Raw genomic sequence first — 24,729 nt, 5'->3', positions numbered from 1 at the left:
GTGCATCACTAGTTGTTCAGTTGTTCTATGCCGGCCACCCTGCTTAGACTCTGAGTCCACAGCGCCTGGCTCAGCTCGTGCCGCATCCACAGCGCTGGGTAAACCCTCGTTGAGTGAATGGGTGAATGGATGAACAGCAGTGCATGAATATGTTACAATGTGGCTCACAGGTGGCAAACGCAAGGCCCGTGGCCAAGTCCGGCCCTCCTACCTTGATTCCACCCAGTCAGCAGTGCCCAGCTCTCACTTAATTGTAAGAGGTAGTTCTATTTATACAGTCCTGAAGTGACATTCAGCCCTTCGAAGGCAACCACGAGGCTGATGAAAACGAGCCTGACACCCCCAATGTAGCTCATCCACGTGTTTCTGCTTGCACAGAGAGAGACAGCTGGACGGGCACCCTCTTCGCATTTACTGAGGAGCATGCGCCCTTTCCCCTCCTCCCCCAAGTCCATCCGAGCAGAGACCTTCTCAGTGGTGTTCAGCACTCCCTCATTCTGTCCCATTTCGCTGAAGGTTTATGGGGTTCCTGCCACGGGCCGGCAACCACAGTGTCTCCCGGGTCCACATGTTCCTCTCTATTTCGTGTGCCACAGATTCGCTCCTTCTCCCCGAGATGACGGCAGCAGCCTCTCAGGTCTGTCCTGCACCGAGCCTCCAATGCTGTCCCGATCAGCCCCACACACGGCTGCCCACCTGATCCCCCGAAACACGTTATTCGCCTGCTCAGGGTGCTCCCGAGCCTGGCACTGAAGTCCCCACTTCTCCCCTAGGTTCATTTACCTGACGCCGATCCTCGACCTCTCGTAGAGCAAAATCCTCGCACAGTTGCTGAATGCCCCACTGCTTTTCTTCTTCTCTTTTTAATTTAATCTTCGTCGTATGCTAGTTTCATCACTGCAACCCTTTGTACACTGTGTTCCTTCTGGAAATCATCTTCTCATTTTTTTCCACCCAGGGTGTTTCTGTTTATTCTTAATGATCCAATATATCTGACCCCTTTTCTATGTAACCTTTTCGGTCCAACGGCCCTTCTCGCCAATTGCCCTCCTGGTCCTTTGTTCCTCTTCTGTGCTCCCTTTCCGCTCTGTCACATGTTTACAGAAGCATCTACTTAAATGTGACTGTTACTGTTCATGTGCCTGCCTATGGTTGCGCCCTCCACGAGACCGCAGAGCCCTTCCGGGTGAACGCTGGTGAGCAAAGTTGAGGACTCGGGCAGTCACCCACTTTCTGCCACCTATCATACCTACCACAGATGTGGTCTGTCGAATTTCACAGTTTCTGCAAATATAGTCCAATGTTACTCGCTTAAGCAAAGAAAACGGAATCATTACAAGGTGTAAGGCAGCTGACACAGTTTCTAGGAGAGACAGGCTGGGTAGTTCAGATGTTACTCCCTCCGAAAACTGTCCCAGCTCAGATTTCTCTCCCACTGCCCCAGGGCTGCGCCACGACCAGTAGCACCTTGGTGGTCGAAGCTTCCCCAGAAGCAGCAAACTCGCACATTTACACCAACCACTCTTCTTACTTCTTCCTTCCCAGCTGCACCTTGGTGGTCCTCTGAAAACGGATGCAGTGCCCTCACATCGGGCCTGTAGACCATGTGCCCAGCACTCCATGCAGGTTATAATGCTGCAGGAAACACAGGCACCTGTGGAACCCTGGCTGCAAAGGAGTCTGGGAAATGTAGTTTTAACCTTGCTCATTAGCTCAGGAGGCCATGTCTACAAGGGCTGGAGTGGGTGAGGAACCAGCCGCTTTGCACTACCCTCTCACGTAATTGCCTAATGAATGATGAGGGAAAAATGAACAGAGAGACGGGTGAAATATAAAAATCGTAATTACCGTTTTAACTCCTCCAGATTTTGCTAAGCATGGTAATTCAAATTTAGCGTTTAATTAAAATATACCATCATTCCTTCAAAAATGTTATTTATTATCTTCTTTTCAGGCAATTATTTCCTCTGCTCTGCCTTCAGAACATTATCCGCTCCTAAATTTGTCTAACGCTCATGCTGTCTACATGTTTCTTCGAGTGTGGCTCGTGGTTGGAGATGCGCTGCACTCCTTTGTATTTGTGCAGAAACACAAGTCCTCCGATTGTAACACATATCGACTCCACAAACAACACCAAAGGCCCTTTCCAACGTGAGGCCGTAGTAATTCTAACTTACTTCTATCAGAAGAGAAAAAATTAACACAATTCTGATGTCTCTTTACTTGGTAAAAACTTCGTAGCACAGTCATAAACATAATTAAACTGTCACTCTAGGCCTTTCAGGCATGGAGCTCTTATAAAAATCCGTAAGCACAAATAAACTCGTTTTTTACTCGTGTTTGGAAGACCAGCCCCCAGATGGGCCATCCCGGGTGCATTTCTGGGGGACGGCGCTCGGGCACCAGACCGAGTTCCAACGTCAGAGACGGGTTAGTGACAGAGTTTGCTCTCTCCCACCGGCGCGGCCACTGACCGACCGAGGGGCGCAGCGAGGAGCACGAGGCGTAAGAAGGGTGAAAGGTCAAGAGGCAGAACTTCGGTGGACCAGAGCCAAGACAAGATTCCGTTGTAACAATGATAGTATGAACTCATGTTTAGGTGACGCCTTACAATGTTTTTAGAAGCGTTTCTCCGGATAAGCGGTGTTTGCCCCACTTCTGGGAAGCAGTCAAGTATCCCCTCTGTTTGGAAGACAACGCCGCCGGACCCAGGTCGGTAGGACAGCGGGTGCAGTGTACGTGAGCGCCGTGCCGGGTGCTGTGGCTGCCCGTCCGGCGGCAGAGGCCGTGGGACTAGCCAGGACGGGAGAGCGGAGAGCAGGGTAGGGCACTCGGGCGGGCCAGGCGCAAAGGGCAGCTCTTAGCTCGACTTCCGAGAAGGTTAGGGGGGCGTCTGAACCAGTGGCCCTCAGCCCTTCCCAGTGGCCGAGACGTCCTTGGTGTCACAGTCGGGGTGGGGGGCGGGGGCATGCTACTGTCCTCTAGCGGGTGGAAGCCCGGGTGCTGCGAAGCCTCTCTCAAAGCCCCGCTGCCGGACAGCCCCCTGCAGGGAGGAGGATTCGGCCCCACACGGCCACAGCGCAGCCATGGGGAACCTCAGCCTAAGCCGGCTGCCGGCGCCTGAGGGGGGTTGGCTAGACGGAGGGACAGGGGAAGGACGGGACACGGGACAATGTTCCAGGACACGGGGACCCCTTGCGTGAAAGACCTCCACACCGACTGATTCCGTGGTTTTTACTGTTAATGTGAAACACACATAACGTACACTCGACCGTTTTCAACACTTGTAAGTGCAGTTAAGTGGGTTGAGCGAGTGCTCTCACATCGTTGCACACCCATCACGCTCACCCGTGTCTGGGGCTTTTGTTCATGAACTGAGAACTGCTCCTCCCCCTCCCCAGCCCCCGGCAGCCACCATGCCGCTCTGTGTCTCCACGCTGTTTGATGACTGACTCCAGGGATGTCGTAGGGTGGAGTCACACAGTGTTTGTTCCTTTGTGTCTGGCTCATTTCACTGAGCATGACGCCCTCGAGGCTCACGCGTGTCGGAGCACATGTCAGATTGTCCTTCGTGTAAGGGGCTGAGTAATATTCCCTCATGTGTACACACCACATTTTATCCCTCCATGTACCCATCGATGGACACTGGAATTGCTGGCTACTGTCAATAACGCTGCCATGAACACGGGTGTACAAGGATCTGTTTGAGTTCCGACATTCGATTATTTGGGGTACGTACCCAGAAGGCATTCACAGGTTATCTCTAGGCACCAGCTAATGTTCTGGCCCTTGCTCTAGTGCTCAGCACGTGGGAAGAACAACACCCACAATCCTTTCCCTCCTGAAACTCACACTCAGGGACGAGACGCCTCGGAGCGTCCCACGGAGACAAGAAAAGGAGGTGGCCAGGGGCTGAACGTGACCGGCGGCTGGAGGGCGAGGGAAGGCTCGGTGTGCAGGGATGGCAGGAGCCTCACCACACAGGGGACCCCGGTCATGGCTCTCCCTTTCATTTCGCGCACAGTGACAAGTTCAGAGAAGGTGGTTACTCGCCCAAGGTCACACAGCTAATCCATTGCACCCAGGCTCGAATCCAGGACACGGCCTGGCCCTCCCGCAGGGATTTTCTCGGGAGCCGTGGAAGTGTGGACGGGCACGGGTTCCCCGAGCACAGCCGCCGGCACTCCGGCCCTTCGGCATCTGGTCCTTCCCACCTGCCGTCAGGATTCTCCTCTCCAGGATCAGCTTCGTCAGCGGCGAGAGGGCATCTTAACGTTCTACTTGAGCCACACTCATTCTGCATGCAGCTTCGCTGCCCGTGTCCACCTTATTTCAAGAGACATCCTGCACATACAGGATGCGATGGTATCGATTCCGGAAAGAAATGTCACACTTCCCCACAGCCTCGCTCTAAAATAAACAACTTCTTTTCCACTTGAAAAAATAAAAATCACACATGACCTGAGTACATTGTATCTGATAAAATAGAGAAGTGTTCTAACAATAAGAACACTGTTTTTCCTAACCCTTGCTTTCACTGAAGGTCATGGGCAGCTTACGTAAATATTGCAGGAAACCTGTTTTGCAAGGAATCGCCGTCTGTGATGATTTACGGAGCCAGAAGTCCTCCGGCAGAGGCCACCTTTTCAAGTACTACAAGCTCTTATTTCCTAGCGAGAGGAAGAAAGCGACCCTTTCTCACTGGGTAGTGAAGACATTCTTTGTACAAGATTAAGACCTTAATGCAGTTCATGTGGACAGTCATGATTATGAGAGGCTCTTTATTAAACAGTGTGTCAACCCTGGCTGGTATGGCTCAGTGGACTGAAGTACAGGCCTGTGAACCAAAGGGTCACATGTTTGATTCCCAGTCAGAGCACATGCCTGGGTTGGCAGGCCAGGTCCCCTGTAGGGGGTGCATGAGAGGCAACCTCACATTGATGTTTCTCTCCCTCTCTCCTTCCCTTCCCTTCTCTCCAAATACATAAATAAAATATTTTTAAAAACAACAGTGTATCAGGTAACAAGATGTGCTGCGATTCCCTTCAAAATCCCAACCTCACTGGCTGTACGAGCAGGAGTCAGTTATGGCACAAAGTTTCTATCAGGAAAAAGTATATGTGTTTGTATGTGCTCAGTTACTCTTCTGCTGCCAAGTGAGCTATTATAGAATTAAATAGTGAGTAGCTATGCTTGGTCTTAAAAGTGTTTTACAAAAAAAAAAAGAGACACATTTTGCTGAATGTATCTGCTCCATCAACAAATCGTCGCTGAAAAAGTGTTACGTGTGAAGCACTTTACCAGGAGCTATTAAAAGTGGCATATGTCACTCTGAAGGGAAACGCTCTTCGCCTTGCATTAACTGATTGGTCTGGAATAATAATAATAAAAAAACTACCATGTGAAAACATTCAACAGGCTGTAGAGAAGGTTCACTTTATAAAAATTTCAGCAGCGCTCCCCGGAGACCTCCCCTGTTTACCATTCAGAGTTGACCTCAGACAGAGCTCTCCCAAACACACGGCCTTGTGCAGCCCTGCAAGACGTGTGAATGCATCACGCTCGCCCTGCACGATGGGAAAGGACCTTCCCCGGCCTTAACCTTCACTGAACCTCCTCCCGCCTCTCCTGTTCTGGCCCTGAGGCCTCCTGTTTGCTTCTCGAGTGGGCGGCACAGGTTTTGTTAAGTGCCTGGCACGGTGCTTGACACCGAGGACACGACGATGAACACGAAAGACGAGACTGCTCGTCTGTGAAGGCGGGCATCTGGCTGGGGAGAGCAGCCAGTATGGAGAAGCTCACAGGCACCCGGGCAGGACAAGGAGGGGTCGCCGTTGGAAGGAGACGTGAACAGGGGGAACAGTGTGGGGAACGTGCCAGAGGGAGACTCGTTATCTCCTCACCCCAAGGACGTCCCCAAGGCCTCGTCCACACCGGAGCCTGCACCTCAGTCTGGGACCTTAGTTCTCTGTGAGAGGAGGGGTTACCACTGCAACCAAGTGCCTGAGCAGATGGAATGGGGTGAGAAGGGGGGTCCCACAGCTCAAGGGGAGAACTTGAACTTAAACAAGGGCAGGAAGAGTCCATCCGTTGTAGCAGGACTGTGGGACTGGTAGGTTTGCTTTCAGAAAGATGAAGGAGTTCTCTCGTGATGGCTCCTAGTTTCTCAGAGAAGGAAGAAGAAAATGATGGGAGGTGGAGGGGTGGCAGTCCTAGAAGGTACAGGGAACACTGCAAGCAACAGAGCCGCTCCCCTTCACTGTGGCAGACACAGCAGGTTCCACCCCTGCAGCCCGCAGGAGCGGGGTGGGGGGGGGGGGGCGGGGAGCTCTAACTTCCACATGGGACCAGGGCAACCCCCGAGACTGTGCGGGACTCCTAGGGGATGACCCTGAGCTCTCACAACGCAGGCTGGTGCAGGGCAAAGAGAGACCATCTTTTGTGGATATTATGATTCTACTTCTTTTTTATTATTATTAAATATTTTATTTATTTACTTTTGGAGAGAGGAGAAAGGAGGGAGAAAGAGAGTGGGAGAGACCTGAGGTGCAAGAGAAACAGCAACCAGTTGCCTCTCTCACGCCCCCCACTGGGGGCCTGGCCCACAACCAGGCACGTGCCCTGGCTGGGGATGGAGCCCGCGACCTTTCGGTCCCCAGGTGGGCGCTGGAGCCACGGAGCCACAGCGGCCAGGGCTTCGGTTCCGCCTCTGTATCCACCCCAGCAGACGGACTCCGGGAGAAAAGGGGTTCCATAACGTTTTTCCTCTGTCCTGCCCAGTTCAATAGCCAAGGAAGCGACGCTTCATGCTTCTTAAGACAGAGCGTGTCGGTGTTGCTCACTGCAGTAGTAGCCCGACACCTGGAATGGAAAAGAGGCTCGATGGGTTTTTTATGAGTGAGTCGGTGACGAGACAGATGACTGGACGAATAAGGAACTGATGACATGATCTGTGTAGTCCACATTCATGATTTTCCTCGCAGAATTGCCACACATGTATGGTATAGTCTCATGCGTGCCTTTTGACCAAGCTCCTACTCAGAAGCCAACGGGAGTCTCAAAGGACCTTTTCACTAAGCCAAAAAGCAAAATAAACATTGTATATTATCTGTAGATACTTACAACCACCTAAGATTCCCCAGGATATCATGATGTTTCCCTTCCTACTTGCTGGCTTAGGAGGAGAAATGTTTTATTTTATTTTATTTTTTAATGCTTTTATTTATTTTTAGAGAGAGGGAAAGAGAGGAAGTAAGAGAGGGAGGGAAACATCAGTCAGTTGCCTCTCTCACGCCCCCTACTGGGGACCCAGCCCGCCACCCAGGCGTGTGCCTTGACTGGGTATGGAACCAGTGACCTTCCAATCCACAGGCTGGCGCTCAATCCACTGAGCCACACCAGCCAGGGCAATCAGGAGGGATAATTTCACACTAAGTTCTCCAGGGAGCCAGAAATCTGCAGCGGTGACTCGAGGTTTGCTGGGTCCTTCCCTCTTTGCCTCGGGAAGTTACTCCAGCGAAGCGGGAATGCAGGTCACATGACCGCTCAGGTCCTGCTCCGTTTACCGGGCTCGACGTCTTTAACGACTACTGCTCTGCTTTGGGCCGCGAAGGCACCCCTGTACCCTTGGTTGGGCCCAAGGGGCCCGGACTTCCCTTCTGGGTGATCAGCAGCGCTCTCTGCAGAACCGGAAGCCACCGGGGCCACAAGGCGGCACATCAGTGAACGCCCTCTTTGAGTGCCCTAGCCTCTCCTTACTCCCACGCCGCCTTTGCGCACACAGACGCTCCCCCTCCGAGGAAGAGCTCGCGTCTTATCCGGTGTCCTCTCCACTCTGCACCGTCCGTGGAAGGAGGGCACACGTGCCGGGCCAGCGAGTAGACGCTGATTATTCAAACCGGCGCTCAACCTCGGCTCCCCCCTGCAGGGGGCGCACCTCGGCTCCGCCCTGCAGGGGGCGCACCTCGGCTCCGCCCTGCAGGGGGCGCAGTGGCACTGACCCTCCAGCTCCGGGTCCGCCCTGCCTTTAAAACGGAGAAGTGAGCGTTCCTCCCCGCCCCAGCCCCCTGCCAGCAAGGCACCACACTTGGCCTCCGAGCCCGTTGACTCCCACGGAGCGAGGAACCCGGACCACGTGGGGACGCGCAGCATCTGGCTCTGAGTGTCCGGCTAAGCGAGGCCACAACGCACCCAGGCCCCTCCCACACTCTGCGGCCTGGGGGCGGCTCCTTCCAGCTGGCCCGGCAGAGCTGGTCCTTACTCACGACTGTGGCATTTCCTGTGCCCGGCTCCTCTTCCTGCACTTTCCGGCACAGCCCACGTTAAGTCTGAAATGCTTTCAACTGAGCGCCCGGGGAAGTGGGTCAGGACAAGCCCCGGAAGCTGAGTCTAGCCCGGCGTCCTGTGCAGTCACATAGCTCCTTTGCTTGGGTTCAGTATCAAAGTCGAAATCAGCATTAACCAGCCATAGATTGTAAATCAATTGCAACGGTCCACTTTCCTATTTAATTTAAACATGGGCCAAATTCAATATTCTTTCTGTAGAAGCAGGAGAACCAACCAGGTTAGACGCCAAGGAAGACAGACTTTGTTCTAATATTTAATTTTCTGCGGTTTGAGGAAAAGCACATGACTCCTCCTTCAGTTTTGTCCACATGGAAAAGAAGGCATTTTCTTTCTAATTGGCGAAGAATTGAGGCAATTGTTGAGACGATGGTCGCAAGCACTTGCAGATCTTAAGAACACTGAGTACCGTGCACTTAATTAAGCAGGAGTAGCTCTTAACGACTCCCGCACACCATTCCTCTTTCCCGCATTTTCTTCAGCCCGCACGAAGAATGAGAAGCTTTGAACTAAGTGCACAGGGAAGAGAGGCAGCATTTTAAATGATTTATATAAGGGAATTAATAACAAACATTTTTAAAAACATTCATAATTAAAACAACTCATGCCCTAGGAAGAAATAGCATCCCATTCCTCTCCTGGGGAGAGAGAGAGAGACAGGCAGCGAGCCAGTTCTGAGCACGCTCCCTGCGCCGGGCCTTATCCCAGGCCCCGCCCACTGGGCTTTTCACTTTACCTCTCACAGAGCCCTTTGATGCAGTTTGAGGAGCCTCACTTGAAGGAGAGTGGGTGTCTTCGAGGCACCAGGCAGTGTGTGTTAGTGAACTCCAATGAGATGTTTTTAATACTGCTGTTTCTCAAATGCAGCATGGACACACCTCTGGACCCTCCACAACGCGAAAGCTGGCTTATCTGGCTGAATTCCATGTGACACGGTGGCCCGAATGCATGGTGGCCTGAAGGACGGTGAATTCACCTGAGGGAAGCCAGACACTGGTACAGGAGATAGTCACTGTTGAGAAGCAAGGGGGGGGCGGGGGGAAGCCCGAGCAGAGGGAGAAGAAGGAAGAGAGAGATGGAGAGAGGGGGAAACGGTCATACATGTATCAGGAGTCCCCCCTCCCCCACTGTCCCTTTATGTCACCCCAGCCCCCAACCTGAGTCCACAGCCCGGCGAGGTCCAGAGCGGGAAGCCAGAGGCACGGAGGCCGTTTCCCCTGGGCCACATGTGTCGCTCTAGAATGGAGACCCTACCTCCAGACGCCCCCCCCCACCCACCCACGTGCTGCTGCGGGCTGCACGGGAGCCGCTGTGGCCACGGGGCACAGCTGAGCTCTAAGTCCGAGCCCCTGGCCGGGAGCCCCGTGTAGAGCCAGGCGGGTGTGGGAGACCCCAGAACGTCTGTCTGGCTCAAGGTGTGGAGCTTCCTGCCACAGGGGACCTCCGGGGCTCTGGTGTCACAGGGTCACGGGAGCTGTCTGTGGGTCAGGGCAGGAGGTGACTGTGATCCAGGAGAGAGATAAAGGCCCTTTGTGTCTGTAATGCTTTACTTCTGAGGCTGGGCGGTGGGGACATAGGGTGCACTGTGTTCACTGTCCTGTTCTTTGTAGTGTGGGTGGGGGCGGCGGCGAGGACAGAAAACTGGGAGGGTAAGGACTGGACGTTCAGAGTTTGGACAAAGACTCCCTGGAGTGTGGCTGCCGTGGGGAGCACAGCGAGAGGACTCCACACCTAGAGGCATTACAGCTTCCCTGACCCTGACCCAGGTGGCCGGGACATCTGAGCCCTGGAAGAGAGGGGACTTGCAGGAGCAGCCTCCTCCAGTGCCCAGCGCGGGCGAGCCCTGCACGGGAAAGGAGGAAGCTGGCCCTAGACTGTCGCCCTTGAACTAGGAAGGCTCCATTCACGATGGAGGTGAGGTCAGAAGAAGAATGGGTTTTGTGGTGGGAAGACAGGAAGTTCCCTAATGAGTACGGCTTTTTATTTTCTCGGTGCAATGAAAAGCGAGCTGCTCCGCTGAGAGTGAGGGGGAGGAAAGTGGTTAGAGAGGTTTGAGGAGAGTGGAATCGCCGAAGAGCCCCAAGGGCGCACTTGAGGTTTGCGGTCAGAGATGCAAGACGATAGCAGCTCAGCTGTGCGCTCTCTGCCAGCCCTGAGCAGCTGCTCGGGCGCAGGCATGGGGCTGGCCCAGGGTAGGCCGCGCTGGGTTACAGCAGAGGCCTCGAGCATTACATGCAAATGCAATGAGGAGAGATGAGATGCAGGGATTGGGGGTGCAGGGAGAGGTGTGAGAGAGGTGGGTGACGGACGTGAGGAGACACTGTCACCGAACCCTCGCTCCTGCCCCCTGGGTCTCCCGTAAAACTGGAAGTCGGAGCAGAAAGCTCACTCCATCTCCGCTCAGCATTTCTGGCAGGAGCAGTCGGCAGGGATGGCGGTGGGCTCCACCTCACGTCCCACCAGGAAGCACCGATGTCTGGCTGGCCCACGGTTCGTCATGCTAAGGCCGATCTCCACGAGAGCCACAAAAACCAGAGTCGTGGCTTGCAAATTGCCCGTTTGGAATATGTGACTCTCTTAACTGGGTCCCCCAAAACACGAAAGGCTGGAAACCTGCTGTTTCAGAAGGTTACAGAATCTTCGACACTGAAGGATTCACAGGCCTGAGGGCGTTTTAGAGTTATTGTCACGGGGGTGGAAACCTCCGTGCAGGGAAAATTGTGGGGAACTGGAGAGAGTTGAGCATTATTTTATCCCCTTCCATTCTTATTCCGAGCCAGAAACTAGATGACTCTGAGACTATTGATCTTTCCCCAAAAAATCCATAGACAAGGCTAAGTATAATTTTGTAACACTGTTGCATGCTGGCAAACCGCCCAGAGACTGGCATCAAATGTTTGCAGGGGTTCTTGCTGCTTTTTGTAAAAAGGCTAGGAGGGCAGAGGTCAGAGAAAGAAACATAATTAAAACACACTTTATACAGCATGTCAGTGAGCTAATTGGGAAGGAGCGATGATTCCTTAAATGGGAAGAGTGTGGCATCGGTGTTCCCATGGCTGGCACAGAGAGCACAAATGAACTTGCACCAGGTCCTGTCTGTCGTAGAGGTTTTCTAGCTGCTGAGAGCGATTGCCTGCTTACTTTGGCACCTGCTTTTTGGGAGCAGAAGTGGGCTTTCTGATCCGAAGGGCTGCCTGTCCTGCCGGCGTCTGCGCTGTTGTCAACCGTCAAGCCAGTGAGGCTGGCGGGAGCACGAGAGAGAGATGACTACCATGGGCGCCTGGACCTAGGGCGTGTCCCGGGACTGTCCCGCCTGCCCACAGGCACAGTGCCCTTGGGGCCACTTCCGTTCTGTAGTCACTGGGCCGGACGCTACTGATGCCGGCCGCGTCGAAGGCAGGAGAACCCTCCCTGAAACCACCAGCGGTGGTTCTGAGCCCCCAGGGAGCTGATGAAAACCACAAAAGCCAAGACCTCCTCTGAGTGTGATTATACTGAAAAACGTATGGGGGTGGGCTCTACTGACCGGGAAGACCCTCCCAACAAAGAAAGGGCGGCGGGGCAGTTTAACTCTCCTTCGGTTTTCTCACCTGGAGGAACTCCGGCTACTTATCAGTTCAGCCCCTGAACTCTCGGGTCAGATTAAGAGCTCAGAACTTCCTGGGACGACTGGGGACCCAGGGCCCCTCTTCAAGTGGGGACTGTCTCCGGGGTCGCCAGTCACGGGAGTTCTACTGAGCACCGACGTGCGCGGTCTCTGCTGGATTGAAAGACAAAGAAATGTTGCGTCTCTTTTTAAAAATCAGATTTTATATTTGACCCCCCTTTGCTACTTGGATGCAGGTGGGTTCTTTAAAAACGACATACAGCTGGGTGTACTGTGTCAACCCAGTTTGTTGCTCTCCACATTTGGTGGGTGAATTGAGTTGTTGCAATTATCTCGGAAAGTAACAGAGCTCAGGGTCCTGCCTGACCGCTCCATGTTTTTACTTGTTGTAACTTTGTGATTCCTTTTCATTCACTTTGTCACTTGCTGTCCCAGCGATATCTTTTCATTCTTTTCCCTCCCCCCCGCCAGCATTAATTAGGAAATTCTCCTGTGCTTTTCATATTGGCTGATGACATATAAAATGTAATTACCATTACCTTCCTCAAGATGTATCGTTTGCCCATGCTCCCCTGGCTCCAGAAATAAAACCCGAGGTTGCTTGCACTCTCCAACCAGAGCCCCTTTGCCCAGTCCTGCCCTCAACTCCGTCCTCAATTTTGCCAGAATGGTTTGGAGTTCCAGCCCCAGGCAGCCACCTCGTGTCCCCTCGTATGTCTCTTCTGTTTTGAGGTTTCGTTAGCACTTGCATGAGCGTTGTCCAGCATTATTTTTATTACCCGGTGAGGTAGATGATAACTAGAGAGCTGGTAGATGATTGATAGATAGACAGATGGGTAGAAAGATAAGACAGATGAAAGAAGGAAAGAAAGAGAGAGAGAGGAAGAAAAAAAGAGAACGGAAGGAAGGGAGGAAGGAAGGGAGGAAGGAAGGGAGGAATGAGGAAGGCCGCAAGCGAAAAGGGCTGGATCGGGAGTTCGTGATCGTTAAGTGCATTAGTGACTGTATCCCCCGCCGCCTTGTTTTTTTCTCTTGGTTATGTACTATCCTCTCTTTCTACCTTTTTCACGAATTTCTTCTGGCTTTCTTGATCTACACTCCATCGAATGGAATCCATTCTCTTTTTCTTTTCGGCACTTCCCTTCCCCAACGGTTTTCTTCGGATAGCCTGCACGCTCCGCGTTGGGGAGGGGGGTGCGGGGAGGCCCTCGTTGGTGTTCCCTCTCCTTTGCGCCGCTTATTTCTTTGAATGTTGGACAGGCCGCAGGCAGGACGTTGTGTATGGATGGAGGCGGCGGGGATGGCACAGCTCGGCAAGCGCGAGTCCTGCTCGCCCTCACGGGGGAGGGTGGCTGGAGGCACGCCTGTCGTGGGGACTCCTGCGGCGACAGCAGCCTGTCGCCCATGCTGGGGCTGCCCCAGGCCCTCCCCGGCCGGCCCAGCCTGGGTCGCCCGGCCGAAAGGACGAGCCGTGCGCGCTTTGCGCCTGCACGGATATGCGCATCCACGGAACAGTTCAGAGTTGCACAGCGCAGCTGTCTGAGCTGGGTCCGAGGATGGACACCGGGGGCCGGGAGCTCTGTGCCCTGACGACGGAGGAAGACGGGAAGGAAACATGTGAAGGCAAGACCATGCGTCTGGGTTGCAGCCGTCCCTGCGACTCACCTGTCATTTCAACGGGGCCCTACGGAGCCTTTCTTTCCCTCTGCGCGCGGCCTCCAAGCCCGCGTGGGAGGAAGCCTTCCTCCCCGCGGGGACGCCTTCCTCCCCGCGGGGACAACCCTCCACTCCGCGCACGGGTGACAGGAGGAGCCCTCCACTCTGACTCATCCCTGAGGACAGTCCCATCGCTGGTCAGTCTCTCGGAACCCCGCCCCCACCTCGCCCGGACCTCCGCGCCCCGCCCGCGGAGACTCTGCCCGCTGCCTACACTTCAAGCAGCGCCTCCTTGGACTCTAGGGAGAGACACGTGCAAAGGTGTACTCTTCTCTTCTTAACCAGAGGCCTGAAGGATCTCCGAGAAAACAGTTACCGCTTTTAGGAGAAGAAGAAAGCATTTAACTAAAGTAGAGAAAATTGTTAAGCTTTACCTCAGTTCCTTTTTTTCCCTTTAAATTCAAGTAAAATTAAATGTAACGGGTTGAATGGTAACTGAAGGCCTTTCAGCCCCGGGGAAGAAACACGTGCCGCGTGCGCACTGGGGCCCGCAGGCGCTGTGGTTCCTGAGCCGCGCTCTCCTCGCGGGCCCGTGGCCGTCATCCCTGCCCCTTTCAGAATGATGGGTGGAAGGCGGGGGAGGTGACCGACATTAGCATGATTGCACCGCTGGTCACAAAACCTCACAGTCACCTGTCTGATGTCTCCATGTCACACAGCGGCCTATATCTGGTTTACCCCGGAATTCTTTATAAAGATTATACAAATCCTTTCCTTTAATGTGCTCTTTGTATTTGCAATACCCAGAGGACAATGGCAAAATTAATTTTTATAGCCCGCTCCGCTGTTTAAAAGCACAATGTGTTTTATCCTTGGTGGCCACTGCAGGATGATAAACTGATGGTTTTTAAACATGTGTCAAATTTCTTTTGTGGTTACCAAATGGAAGAATATTCCTACATGTGTTCCCTGGTGATAAGTAAACAGTAGTATTCGCCAGTCTTCGATTCGAGTATGTCAGCAATCTCACCGAATGCACTTCAGAACAAACGTCTTGAAGGTGAAGATTTTCTTGTATATGTGATTCCTTCTAGCAGTTCCACCGCTCCCGGTTTCCCCAGGTTAATTGTCAAGCAGAGTAACACGAGCTGATTGTGTTACGGGAGTGATACAGGCGTCTACAATGTTAGGCGCGCCCCTAGTTGCGGCCGGCACAGATCTCTTTAAAAGCGCAGCTGCTACAATGAAGGCAGGGGCTGCTGCTCTTCACTGTAACCAAAGGGAATGTAACGCTCTCCTCTCCCAGTGGCAACTTGCAGAGTTTCCTCCAGGCGTTGATCTAAATTGCGCTCACCTGAGAACCAATAAAGAAGCCACACTAGGTAACAAGTGCGCGGCTGCCAGTGTGGCTTCGTGTGAGGGCTGCCCCGGGCTCCCTCCTTCGGGGGAGTGCCGTGTCCCTTGGAAAGTGGGCCCACTCTAGGAGCCTTCGGGGAGGACCCTAGGAAATGCTGAAAATGTTCCTGGAGAGAAAAGACAGAGTTTGGAACTGGGAGAGATCCAAAATGTCTTGTGCCTGCCTGATTCGTGCCCCCAGCATTAACTGTATAAGATCCCACAATAAACTCGTTCTTGGGGTAAGGTTTATCTGTGGCCCTGGATGCAGAATCGAAACAGTGCCCCCGGGGGCCAGCGTCCCATTTCTGTCCATTCTGCTGGTGGGACAAATCCAATCTGGCCTTCGCTGTGCCCAGAAATAGGGTCAATGTCCAGAGATTCTGTGTCATACGAAAGCTCAGTCCCTTGGAGCCATGAGTCTGCTGGGAACGTGCCAACGGACACAGCAGGCTGTGGTGCGGGGGGAGGGGAGAGAGAGAGAGAACTTGGTTCCCTGGGACCGTACTATCTGGGCTTGGGAAGGACAGGCGGTCCTTCAACATGACCAGTCGACTTCCCCAGCTTCCCCGGGCCTCCTGGAGGGTCCAGCCCCATCCCCGTTTTCCAGGCTACACCGACGGCCTCTACTGGCGTCTGGCTGGGCTCCCACTGTGTATGTGCTCACCTCAGTGTACTGGTCTGTCCCTTCCCCCAGGGATCTGCGGGTGGGACCCATGGCACCCTGGGGAGTATGACAACTATATCTTCCTGGTGCAGCAGGAAGGCTTCTGCTCCCCGGGTGATTATGCTCAATGCCGTCTGATTCCCTTTGTGTCCTCCCTGCATGAACATCTGTCACCTGTTCTAACAGGTGTAGTCACCTGTGCTAACAACACCTCAGCAGACCCTTGAACAACATGGGCCTGCTTATACGTGGGTTACTTTTTCTTTTTTAAAAAAAGATTTTATTTATTTTTAGGGAGGGAAGGGAGGGAAAGAGAGAAACATCAATGTGCAGTTGCTGGGGGTTATGGCCTGCAACCCAGGAATGTACCCTGGCTGGGAATCAAACCCGGGACACTTTGGTTCCCAGCCCACGCTCAATCCACTGAGCTATGCCAGCCAGGGCTAACTTTTTCAATAAATACTGTAAATATATTTTCTCTTCCTTATTTTTCCTAATCACATTCTCTTCTACAGTATAGAAGTGTTTTCTATAGAGTATACAGTATCTTCTAGTGTGTGATATATAGGACATACAAAGTAGGTGTTGACCCACTGTTTCCGTCAGCAGCGAGGCTTCCAGTCAAGGGTAGTTCAGGTTGGGTGGTTAACTCTCAGTAGCTAAGTTTGGGGTGGGGGGGCGGGGGGTCAAAGTCGCCTGGGGATTTTTGACCCTGAAGGAGTGTGATGCCCCTAAGTCCAGCGGTGTTCAAGGGTCAAGTTATTTTGAAAAGCTAAGGATGTACGTGCAGGAGTCTAATTCAGAGCCAGGCCACGTTGTGGGCACCCAACAGATACCTGAACTGAATCCATTTCAGTCGTCACTATTTTTAAATAAACATTTTAGGTACCATCTGTGCCACAAGAAACATTTTCTCCACAACTCAAAGAACACAGATAAGCAAGCACACACACTAAACATACAATAATCGTGTTGCGTAAGTAGACAGAAAGCAGCACAAGATTGGGAGTCCGAAGGACCAAGTTCAAGTACCAATTCCACCACTTGCCAGCTGTCTGATGTCGGATACTTGTCTGAATATCCATTTTCTTACTTGTGAGCATGGGAACAATAGCATCTCACCACATATTATGTAGGCTTATTTTAAGTACAAAACAAGTGAGATAACTCATTGTTAAGAGCAATGGAAGTCTGAGACATCCCTGTCACTGCTATTACAGCAGTACGGCTGCGCCCAGCCAACACTCTGGAGAGTCCATATGGGAAATGCCAGGTAAATTCATCTGCAGCCTCATAGGAAGTTTCAACAGAGAGCTAAAAATCCATACGTGTTTATAATGTCGTTTTCCCAAGGTATGCCGTGTTGTAAGAATAATAAATCACTCCAAAGCACCTACAACCGACACATTTTGCTCCTAACTCAGTGACTGTTCCAGAGCTCACCCAGTTTTCTTCAAAGGGGTTCACGCAGGGCTCAGACCAAAGTAGCGAGTAGACAGGAATATAACCCTGACCATAAAACTATCCAGTGACTCACTGGGAAAGTTCCTCGGTTCTGGAACAGCTTTGCAAATATTTTGAAAATAACAGATACATTGGCTTAAGGCTTAAATCAGTTTGGGTAGGCTGATATAAATAATTTTGAAATGTGTGTTCCCTAATTCATCATAAAATAACTTTCCCAAAAGCATGCAGAGTCTTGCAACACAACAGGCTAAGACACGTCGAGATACCTTTGCAGTGACTGGACATTCTGTTTTTCACAGGGAAATGCTCAACCGTGCCACCCGGTCTCCTGGGAACACCAGTGACACCCGGTGAGTACAGCAGAACTCAGCTCACCACAATCAGCAACCATTCAAGCTCCTGCGAGAGGGGGGGACCACTGGGGGGCTCGCTCTTTCCTTTCCAGTGTCACAAAAATGAGCAACACAAGAACCGACTTTTACACGCAGAGTTATTTGTTCAGACTCTGAAGGGGACATGGATGTGGTGCCAGCGTCTCCCGGACGAGGAGCCTGGTCTTCTGGGCCGGCGTGTCCTTACCCCTCAGGAGGCCGGCCCGCCCAGTGAGTGGAGGAGAAAGCTTCCTACACGATGCACAGTTTGAAGGGTCCCGGCCAACCTCCTCTCTACTCACTGAGGCCTAAAATGTCACACTTAGGCCAGGCTGGTGTAGCTCGGTGGACTGAGTGTGGGCTTGTGGAGCAAGGGGTCACTGGTTCAATTCCCAGTGGGGGCACGTGCCTGGGTTGTGGGACACATAGGAGGCAACCACACATTGATGTTTCTCTCCCTTACCCCCTCTCTAAAGTAAATAAATAATTTTTTTTAGAAAAGAAATACCTCTTTAAAATGCCTTCACACTTAGAAAGCTTCTTTGGTTTTGTCTTTCTGAGGATTTGGTTTTGTTCTGTTCTTGCCTGATGTGTAAGGGTTTGTCACCCCAAATTGTAACAGTGCAGAATGCTCCAGTGTGCACCCTGTGCCCCAAGGACTGTATGAGCCCTTCGACCAAGTCAAATGCTGGACGTGTGTGAGAAAAAGCAGCAGCAGCTGAGAGATACGGGCCAATATGTGTTAATAACTCCCTTGCCTAGCTACTACTGCTGAAATACGATGGCCCTGGATGTTTATAATACCAAAAGCATTTCATGCTAAAGTCATAAAAAGTAAAATCTGTAGACATCATTTTTCCGTTTTACCTATAAACGCCCTGTAATAGCTACAGGCAGTCATCTCCCATCAATCGCTGGCAGACAACGAGATGAGAGGTAAAGAATAATCGTGGGGAAACACGGAAATAGGGTTCCGTAAACACGTTTCCATGCATTGCTTCTGACAGGCAGAGACGAGCAGGAACAGACTTTGTGCTAGAACAGTTACTGTCCCCGGGAAGGGATGACGTCACACACACGGCGTAGAAAGCACTTACAGGACGTGCGCCCTTTGCTCCGGGAACGTGAGGACCTGCCCCCTCCCCGACCCCAGCGACCTTTCCTCCCCAGCACGCGCTGGTGTGGGGTGTAGACCCCCTGACCTCCCCTCCCCCAGCATGTCCCTAGGCCTGTGGTAAGCCCCCTTGGAGGAGGAGTGAGGGGCAGGAGGGCAGCCTCCCAAGACCCCCACGCAGGCCCCGGCGCCACCCCCTTCAGCATGAACCCCCAGAGACAATCCCCTGAGACCTAGGCCTCAGCTGTGGTTCAGCCCCAGGCCCGGGAAAGCAGCAGAACCCGACCAGTGCGGCCCTGGCCGACCTCCGGACCAGCTGTGAGGACTAATGACACCTGCCCTGGAGCCGGCCAATCAGCAGACACCAGGACCCTGAGGGCACACACCTGGAGAGCTGATAACAATTCTGTTGGGATCCTCCCGTGAGGGGATCCCTGTGCTTTAAAGCCCTTGGGACTGAGGGCCCAGCTCCAGGGAGCCACCCCCCCGTTTCTCCTCCCTTGCCCCTCCCCCACTCTTTCCTCTCCCCGCACCCCCAGAGCACTTCACCTTTACCTGCCTCTCTCCTAAGCTCTAAGGCCCTTCCTTGTGCCTCTGAAACTCATTTCCTGAGCCCAGGTCATCCACAGCGCACTTCTACCTCTGTGACTCTCTCAATAAACTGTTTCTTAGGGTTTGAGTCTCGACCCCAAATTCTTCCTTAGCCAGAACTCAAGTAACCGAGGTTGCTGAACAGGGGTCTGGTTTGCCCTCTCCGGTCTAACCCCCTTCGGAGCCCCCCAGAATGAACTTAAAGAGATGATGAGTGAGGAAATTGCCACGTAGAAGCAAGGCTTCTCAGGGCAGTTCCACCGCAGCATCTGGGAGGCTACTTTCTCCCAGGGAGGCGGCCCGGCTGATCACAGATTTCATGAGGCACAGATGTGGCTTTCTCTAAACGTTTCTTATTGAGGGTGCATTTCCATTGTCATGTAACTAGAAGAATGCTGGAAGGAGATTTAGGTAAATATTTTCCTCCCCTCCGAGTGGAGAAGAATTTTCCGAGCATAGAGAAATAAAGGAATCACGAAGTAAAAGATAAACAGACTTGGCTATGTGGGAACTTTTTGTATGTTAGGAAACACTAACAGCTAAATTAAAGCAGAAGTAACATCATCCACGAAGCATTTATGTTCATAATATACAAATAGTTCATGCAAATGAATAAACATGGCTCTAGCATCCCAATAGAAATAAGGGATGCTAAAAACACACACACAAAATTGTCCTCGGTAGAAAAATAATTGAAGATTTTATACTATCCACCCTTTTATTCCGTGAACAAATAAGCAAAGGTTTTCAGATGTGTTGTTATTTTACATTGGTGAAGGTTCATTATGCCCAGGATTCTTACTACCCTCTTGGGGAAATGGTCTAATTATTCTGGAAGGCAATTTGGCCAAACAAATGACAGGCCATAAAAACGTTTTCGATTCTTGATCCAGTGAGCCCACTTCTAAGGAAACATGGAAAATTTTCTCAGGAAATAATCGTAGTCTTGGTCAAAAGGCGAGGTACAAAGCTGTTGTCCAAGGCTTCATTTGTACCAGCGAAATTTAGAGGGAACCGTGCTGAACAGCAAGGATTGAAAACACTTTTGTATGTTTTTGCAAACAACATACAGTCTTATAAAAATTTTAAGTAGTTCTTAATGATTTGAGAAAAGTAAAAATTACTGGGAAAAAATGAAGATGCAAATCAGGATTAATTAGGGGCAGCTTTGGAGGTGCCCTGGTAGTGGCCATGTGGCCGCCACATTGAGGGTTTTCTGAGGGAGGGGACAGTCTGCTGCCCCCCGCGGGACAGCAGACTGTCCTCATCACGTCTGCCACGGGCACGGGGCACGGGGCGGGGGGCAGCACACCTGCGAGATGCCTGCACCCCCAGCGGCACACGCAGTGTGGGCCCGACCGTTTGTTAGCACACGCGTGTGCCGTGGGTGTGAAATCACCACATTGTAACGCTGGGTATCTTCAGAGCGTGATACTGGGGCGATTTGGGATTTTGAAAAATCATTGAACACATGTTGGTTTTGTGTCCGTTGTTTGTTTTTTGTTTGTTTGTTTGTTTGTTTTTGATCTTCACATCGTTCCAGGGATTTTTAAAACTAGAATGTCACATTCTTCCTGAGGATGGTGGCCGGGGGGTGGGGTGGGGGATAAAGACAAAGGCAGATACATTTCGGGGAGGTCCTGTAGCTGCTCCCCTTTCCTCTCCTCTCCCGGGAGGCCAGTGTGTTACCACGGCTAGGGACATCTTGCCCAGGACAGGGCAGCTCTAACGCTGTTCAGATTTGGTTATGAATAACAATGCGGCCTTCTGTCTCCTACGGAAATCCAGCCCTTGAAAGATTCCTGTGAATGAGCTAAAAAAGAGAATCCATTTTTTTGTCATTATAAATGGCCAAAGGCTGGGGACTAATAAGCCCATAATTGAAAATGCCAATCTTAGGGTGAGGTTTGAAAATTTTTAAACAATTAATGGCCCCTTTATTTTTCACTCGTTTGTATTCTGCTGAGTCATTCCCACCGTTGCAGCTGATTTTGATTACTTTCAAAGCTCAGGTTTCTTTGTGGGTGTCACCAGGCCCAGAAGCACGCGAGTGTGGTTTCCTGGCTGATTTTCTTCCTCCCCCGGAGGCCGAGTCTCGGAGCTAAGAGCGCAGGACCGGGGCTTCGGGCGTCAGGCCCAGAGGCCCAGCTGCGGCCCTGAGGGTAATCAGCGCTGCGACGCGAGACCAGCCATTCGCCGGGTCCCCTTTCTGAGTATCCGCACTTGTACCGTGGAGAGACAGGTGTCCCCCAGGGCATGGTCTGGGGGCGGGAAGCCAGTGAAAGACCAGAAGCCACTCTTCCCACGGGCCTGTCTCGCAGAGACCCCTGTGCCGACCCCCCCGGAGGAGCCAACCGAGAATTAGGATGTTAGCTAGCAGCCGAGCAGCCCGCTGTATCGGATTCCTAAGGGCAAATGAAGCGGGGGTGTCCCAGACCGCAGAAGTGGACAGCGGTCGGCCGGACCGGCTGGTCTCAGGGAGCCTGGGAGGGGCCGTGGTCACCGCTGCCCACGCCCCCCCCCCCCCAGCCCTCTGAGGCTGAGGCCTGTTAGGCCACCGTCCTTCACCGGGCCCGGACTCGCGTGTGCCGAGAGCCGAGCACCTGTCACCGTTCGCCCGGCCGCTGCGCGCAAAGCTCTGCCCCCTCGACGCGCGCGGTCCGTTCCTGGGAAACCCAGATCCGCGCTAACAAAACACTGAGCCCCGGAGCCAGAGTGGGAACGGTGCCGGAGCACCGGTTATCGGGTAGGCGCTACTTACACAGCTGGCGTCTCCCCGTCGTTGGAGTCGAACGCCCAGAGGCGCTGTTTGCGGCGAGGGGCCCTCCGCAGGCCGCCGAGGGCCGCGACCGTGCGGATCGGATCTGCAGAGCCTGTGGCGGCCTCCGGGCAGCGGCGCCTCCTGTCCTCCGCGCACCCGCGGAGCCTCCCACTGACCCGCAGCTCCCCGCACAGTGCCCGGCTGTCCCCGCCGCTGGAGTCACCACCGCAGGGACTCCGGCCCGCCCTGCCCGACCACACCGCACGGTTCGGGCCCTCGCCGACATGAAGCGGACCCAACTGGGAACTCAGTGAGAACTTTCACTGCAAACGGCAGCTCCCCCCCACCCCCCACCATATGTTGTGGAGAGACGTCCCAACCTGCATCTCCCAGGCTGCAGCTCCTTTCTGCTGGAATACGCGGTCATCGCGCTTCCTTACAATGAGAAGTTCATTGTGGCGACAGCCCTGACCCACAGCAGGGCCTCCCTGGTCTCACTGCCCAGCCCTGCGTCTTTCCTTCCTTCCTCCTATCGCTGTGCCCGGCGCGCTTATCAAAGAGCCCCCACGGGCTGCATTACCTCACTGTCACCGGTATTGACATTTCCATACTGCGGACTGTTTCTTAAATTACCCACGTTCATGCAACCCAGGCGCGAAGAGCCTTGCTTTGCGTTTAGTTACATGTCTGAGGATATGTATAAGCTAGGTAATTTTGCATTAAACATAAAATATTATAACCTCATTAAAACCACATTCTTTTTCTCCTTATGAGATAGGAAGATTTCTTTGGAGAAATTGTTGCATTTTCATTTGCATGCCCACCAAAACCACGTGGCTATAAGGAAGCTCAGCATACAAGATGTTACGTAAACCTGAAGCTATGACAGAAGCTAGCTTCTCTGTCCCAGGCGAACTAGGACAACGGTATCACGGGGCACGGGAAAGAAAAGAAGCTTATCCAAAGTAAATAAGCTTTTTACAAAGTAGAAATGTTATCTGTGCGTGTGTCCTAAAGAAGAAACTATTTATTTCCTTTAACATTGATGTATTAGGGTTTCACATTTTGTTTGGCAGAAGCGACATTTTTCTCAGCCGGGCAGTCTCCAGTGGACACGGTTCTCCACGCGAGGAACGGTACAATCTGAACTTCCCCCCTCTCCTCCTGTTGCTTCTCTCCGCTCCCAGCTTTCACTGTGGCCTCCTGGGGGAGAGGGGTGAATGCCCAATCTTAAATCACCTGAAGACCACGTCACCTGTGATTCAGAACCGTGTGACTTACTGGATTGCCCAAAAATTCTCTTTCGTTTCTTCTGTAAAATAGAACACACACTTTTCATTTTCACCAATAACTTTATTGATCTGGATATTGCGAGTGTGTCAGCTCTCTCCCACCTGGTGGAACATTGATTGTTCTCAATTAATGTCTTGATTTGATCCCTATCAACTTCAGCTGGTCTGCTTGACCGTGGGGCATCGGCCTGCGAGAAACCTCCAGCACGAAGCCCCGAGAACCACTTCGCCGTGTCGGCTCGGTCACAGCCTGTTCTCCCCACACCACGCACATCTCACTGGTTCGCATTTCGGTTGCGTTTCTACCTTTCTTAAAATAATAAAGCCTAATGTGCTGAAAGTGTTGCATGTTATCCTCCATCTCCAATATTAAAATGGCTGCACAAATATTCACCAATTTTGATTTTTTTTAATGCGCGCTGATGTGACAGCTGTCACAATCCAATCTGACGAAATTCTTTCCAACGAAGTTGAAGACAACTAAGTGCTCCTAGGGTGAGTGTACAGAAAAAAAAAAGACAAATGAACTCTTCGGCCCCCCCCAGTAGGCTGGTCGCACTCTCACCTGGTGACAGGGCTCCACACCTGCAGTGAGGTGGGTGACCCAGCATGAGGCCACCAAGAGAGGGGTTCAGCCCAAACCCAGGTGGCCCAGAAACTGCCACCAAGGAGGCACCGGTTAAGCTCAATGGGACAGCAGGGCAATAAGCGTGACTGGCAGCTGGCTGCTGAGCACCCAGAGGGGCAGGGATACAAACAGCATCCAGGGCGGGGATGGGGTTAGCGGCCGAGGGGCCGGGAGGGGCCGGGAGGGGCAGGCGCAGGCCGTGTGAAGTCCCCTGGGCTGCTTCATAAAGCCTCGGAGATGGGCCTTCTTTTCCTACGAGATCACAGGGCCACTCTCTATAAGGGGCCTCCTTCACAGAGCAGACCTGGGACACCAGAAAGGCAGGTTGAGGGTGTCCTCCCCTCCTCCTCCCCCTCCTCCCTCCCCATCCCATTCCCTGCTCTGATCAAGCCCAGCCATTCTGGGTGAATACAAAGGCAGGCTTAAGAATTATGTGAAGAGTACCTCCCAGAGACTCTGAGTTTGACAAGTTTGGAAAACATGGTCGATGATTTAGGGAATTGTCTCCATGGGAGTCTTTGAGGGCGGCATGGGGATAAGCCCCACGTTGCTGTTTCATTTACGGCATCTGCCTAAGCACAGTGAGAGAGCACTGGAACATCGAGAGGCATGTAGCATATCAAAAGGTGTCTATGTCTACATACATCTTTCAAAGCAAGACTTTGTGGAGCACCCGCTACGTACTGGGTTCTGTCCCAGCCTCAGAGGACAGCTGATTTGGCAGGAGAGATAGACGTGTTGACAAAAACGCGTGTCCAGAGCGTGTGACGAGTGCAACATTAGGGGCAGTGACAAGATGCAAGCAGACACACTGATGAAGGAGCGGTCAGATCGAAC

This window comes from Phyllostomus discolor, chromosome 11 (assembly GCF_004126475.2).
Source record: "Phyllostomus discolor isolate MPI-MPIP mPhyDis1 chromosome 11, mPhyDis1.pri.v3, whole genome shotgun sequence".
Lineage (NCBI taxonomy): Eukaryota > Metazoa > Chordata > Mammalia > Chiroptera > Phyllostomidae > Phyllostomus > Phyllostomus discolor.
The sequence above is the reverse complement of the archived record's forward strand: the minus strand, read 5'-3'. Positions refer to the sequence as shown.